The 5,000-nt window shown below is 42.5% G+C and overlaps 1 protein-coding gene across 1 annotated transcript in view; it reads left to right on the top strand.

The window, feature by feature from the left end:
• Positions 1–5,000, top strand: part of tafa4b (TAFA chemokine like family member 4b) — a gene marked incomplete at both ends in the record, with an annotated part of 21,925 nt that overhangs the window by 13,890 nt on the left and 3,035 nt on the right. The gene's annotated exons all lie outside the window — the stretch shown is intronic.

The raw sequence follows: 5,000 nt of genomic DNA, 5'->3' as shown, positions 1-5,000 counted from the left end.
GTGTGTGTGTCCGTGTGTGTGTGTCTGTGTGTGTGTGTGTGTATGTGTGTTTTGTGTTTAGCTTGGCATTCATGTGTGTACTTGTGTGTGTGTGTGTGTGGCACCTGAACACAGATAGGTTGTTACTAAATCATTTCTGAGAGAGAAGGCCAGTGGATGGAATGCTGGAATGCCAGGGGGCTTCTGTTCCCATCCTGCTCGGTTGGATGGAGCAAATCAAATTCCCCTCTACTGTGTGTGTTTATGTGTATGTGCAAGCATGTGTGCATGTGTGTGTGTGTGTGGAGGTGTCCCTGGAGGTGTGTGTGTGTCTTCGCTTACATGCACCAGATTCTCTTTAAATGTCAATTTGAGCAAGGGCATAGGGCTGACACATTTTGGTGCCTTACACACGCACACACACACACACATGCGCGCGCGAGCATACACGCACACACACACACACACACACACACACACACACATAACCACTGCCTTTGTAAAGTATTAATGGGCGAACACTCAAAAACCTTATGCTTGGATGCACATACAGTATCGTATCATGACTCATATTAAACATTTACATTTACACAATTAAACAACCGGCAGTAGAATGACACAATGAAAGGAATGTAGCTATTGAGCACATAGAGAAAGGTTTGCAATACTACAGTATAACTAGTCTATTATTCTCCTGTATATTTATACAGTGCATACAAATTAAAGGGATAGGGTTGAATCACTTTGTTTGAAGTGGAATTCTGAATTACAGTTTACAAACAGTATGTTCATGTATCACACTACTCACGTCAGCTGTCAAATGGTACATTGGTTTTGAATACAATATGATTGATTTGATCATGCTGATATAGTATTGTTTGTGGTACACTAACACATTCTACATATTTGAATACGCAGCCATGCATGCAGCGGACACTTCTCCAGTCTTTCTTTTTTTCTTTTTGCTCATTTATTTGGTTTTGGTTGTGGTTGTTTAGACCACAACACTCTCAACAAACAAACTGTCCTGAGAGTGTGTGGCTGTCTGTGTGTGTGTGTGTGTGTGTGTGTGTGTGTGTGTGTGTGTGTGTGTGTTCAGATTCAAATAGTGTTGGAGGACAGCAGGAGACTCTATAATTACAGCTGAGTGAAAGGTTCCAGTGTGACTGCATAAACACACAGTGTATCAGCATCCCACTGTGTGCGTGTGTGTGTGTGTGTGTGTGTGTGTGTGTGTGTGTGAAACCCTTCAGAAGCATTGTAACTGAATCTAGTCCTCTTGAATAGCAAGCAAGTATGCTTCCTGTCTTTTGGCTGGTGACATGTTTTCAATTCACACCAAACACAAACACAAATAGATAGGTAAGGATGTCATCATCGCAGATGACAGTTCACACAACACAACAACACATCAGGCCTTCTGGGTATAATGAGGAGGTGCAGTTCCATCTCTGTCCACATGATGTCACAAACATTTCAACAACACAGGAGTCGCAACAACAAACAGGGACGGATGTGATGATCTATCTCACTCGTGCACGCACGCAAGCACGCACGCACGCACGCACACACGCACGCACGCACACAATCCACCCACCCATCCAACCATCCACTCGCACACACACACACACACACACACACACACACACACACACACACACACACACACACACACACACAACACAGTCCCCAAGCCAGGCTTTAGGCATGACCCGACCCATAAACCCATGAGCCTCGTTTAGACAAGCCCAGAGGCAAGCCTAGAACCCAGGGACGCATGCAGCACAGCCTATACCTCATTGTAGGGAAGCGTGTGTGTGTACATGTCTTTTATTAGGATAAAACCCCTTGAGATGTGCCATCTCGTTTTCGAGGGCGTCCTAACAACACTACATAATACATAATAATATGTTTATGAACAATACATATTACATAATAACAGGAGAAACAATAGAAGACACAACCATGACAAAACACAGACAAACAACAACACACATTGCCAATTGAAAACATTGAGAACATCACAACCATAACAAGGCCAAAATGGATAACAGAACAAGGGAAGGTGGATCTACATACCACAATATACATACTACACTTCACAATAAACTTAATACAGCTGAAAATAATATTAGGTGTAAATGTAAGTGGTGACAACTTCAAAGGAAACACAAAGGAATCTCGAACAAGTCATTGAATAGACTTACAATGTGACGTATCAATATGGATTCTAGATGACTATGTCACACTGTTCTCTAGAGATAATTCTCTCATTAAATCGACTCATCATATGATCATATGATATTAATTAAAACGTGTAGAATATGAGCTACTGTATGGGTTGGTGCAAATAGATGAAGTCATGATGTGAGTAATGTTGACACTGCTGCCATTCCATTTCGTTTATCACCTGAACTATCGAGAGGTTTCATTGGTGATGTCATCCATAACAATGGCCTCTGACATCACAAGCCAATAGCGACTCCCGTGTCATTCTGTGGGATGACAGGGGGGGGGGGGGCGGGGGGGGGCTTGGATGTCACCCACCCACCCTGCCCACCCGACCCACCCAGTAGAACCCAGAAGGTGAAGTCTGTTTGACTCTAACTCTTTAATGGCACTTTCAGGCCACGGTCATTAGTTCTAAATAACATCCTCATAGCGCAAAGCACCAAGCGCCCGACACCATAATGGCGACATTAACGAGCATTACACAGCCATTGGTTTTTAGAACCACTTACTGGCACTGAGCTCGTGCATCATAACAGCATGTTCCCCAGCGCTCCGTGACGTGCCATATAATTTATTGCGGTCGGTGACTGCGGTGTCTTTGAATGAATGAATGGTGTCTCCTCCTCTCTCTTCTTTCTCTCATTCTCTCTCTCTATTTTTCTCTATTCTTCCTGCTGCCTCTCTCTCCTGGTCAATTTCCCCCCCCATTCCCTTTGTATCTCTTTCACTCTTTCCCTTTCTCTTCCTCCCTCCCTCCCGCTCTCTCTCTTTCTTTTCTTCGATTTCACTTATTCACTCCCTCACTCCTCCTCCCAGAGTACACAGTCTTGCTAAACTCCCTGCCTTCATTTCTCTCTCTCTCATTCTCTCTCTCTCTCTCTCTTTCTCTCTCTCTCTCACTCTCTCTCTCAGTCGGGGGTTCTTACATGATGCTTGAGAGGATTTGCTCATGTTCTTTTGCATAATTCCGTTTAAAGCCCATTTTGCTGCATACTGCTCCCCCTTCTCCCCCTTTGTGGGAAACAATGGACCATACAACAGCACTCTCTGGGAGACTTCCTCTCAACCGCCATTTATTGGCGTTATTCGAATGTATTGGCCTTGCCAAAGTCGGGTAGGCTACTTAACTGTGGAGAGTTGCCATGCCTGGCACATCTCATCCACTGGAGAAGGAAGAATAGCTGGATGGAGACAGACAGGTTATCAGACTTGTCTGGCTGTCTAGACGTCTAGACATGAGGTGAGATGTGGTGGATCTCCGGGCTTTGATGGGTCTCCTCTGAGAGTTGAGAATCAGGGTTTGAAGAAACTCGAGTCAGATCTTGGTGGGGGGAAAGGGATTTAGAATTCAGAAGTCAATTATTATGCACAACACACGCTTCAGTCGGGACACTCCTGCCAGTTAAACCATTTATTTAATGAGAATGGTAATCCATTTAAGCTTGTTGTAATCAGATTCCAGATCAGATTTCTCTGCTCTTTATAGCTCCCTGGAGTTCAAAGCATCATAACATCCAAATATACAATATGTGACACGTTCTAATGCTTGGTGGTCCTCATATCGAGATCCGATAATGATCTGAGTTTTCTTTCGAAAAAATGTGAATACATTTCCGCGTTGTTAAAAATCAATGGCACATCGCTTGTCAACTAACACAGCTTGTTTTGTGAGCCTGCTAACAATGTAAAGTAGTGTTGTAGTTAACTACAGCTTAAACTTAAACTACAACTACTTCAGTGGGGATTACTCACCGAATCAATCGCGTTGTTGCAGTATTTTGGCTTGACTAGCGAGTTTGTGTTGTGATTCTCAACAACGTTGAAACGTAGTTCCGTGTTTCAGAAGAAAAGTCAGAACATTTGGATTGGTTGCCGATATGAGGACCAAAGCATTAGAACGTGTCACATACACAGTCTGGTGAAAAGTGCCGCATGTCGGCAATTCTCAAATCGCACAAATGAGCAAAAATAAGATGTTTTCATTTTTTGGGCATATTATGAAAGTTGAAGTGTTGAAGAGCCCACTCGATATAACAAACAACAGTTTTAGTAAAATACTAAATACTTATAATTAGTCAATTTGATTCACTGTCTCGTCTGCCCTACGCTACTGGGTAAGTGATACATGGCTTGTACAAACAAACGTACATGTCCAAGGTCTGTGTGATCATCAAATGATGTGTAGTTATGTGTTTTTAGCATGCTCATGTTCTATCAGCATGTTGTGATGTGCTGAACATGCAGTTAGATGTTCAGAGCGATGTTCCTTTTTAGCGCTAGCCTACTAGCAGCTGTTTTGCGTATTTTGATTCGGAGCGCGTTTCTCCGGTATTTGGTTTGAGATGTACCAACATTCAAATAAGCATATCTTCTTCAACTATTTTCAGATTTCAATGTATGACACCCTTATTTAAAAGCTTCTGCACTTTCATAATTTGGAAAAAACTGAAAAATGACCATGCCCTACTCCAGGACTTTTTAACCAGACCCTGTCACATCTCGTGAGCTTAGAATGATAAGGTTCTATCTCCGTTTAGAATGATAAGGTTCTATCTCCGTTTAGAATGATAAGGTTCTATCTCCGTTTAGAATGATAAGGTTCTATCTCCGTTTAGGGTAGTTCAGAGATATTGAGCGTCAACGTTTTTACATTCCATTATGTGTCGTCTATATGTACAGTATAGTATAGTGGATAGTGTACATAGCCTTTATTTATGTAAACCAGCTCCTTCCCTTCTTGTGTTTTTTTTTTCTTCTTTTTTTTTTCTTTTCTTTCCTAGCACCAGGGG

Source organism: Nansenia antarctica (assembly GCF_963989245.1).
Source record: "Nansenia antarctica genome assembly, chromosome: 15".
Lineage (NCBI taxonomy): Eukaryota > Metazoa > Chordata > Actinopteri > Argentiniformes > Microstomatidae > Nansenia > Nansenia antarctica.
The sequence above is the reverse complement of the archived record's forward strand: the minus strand, read 5'-3'. Positions and strand labels throughout refer to the sequence as shown.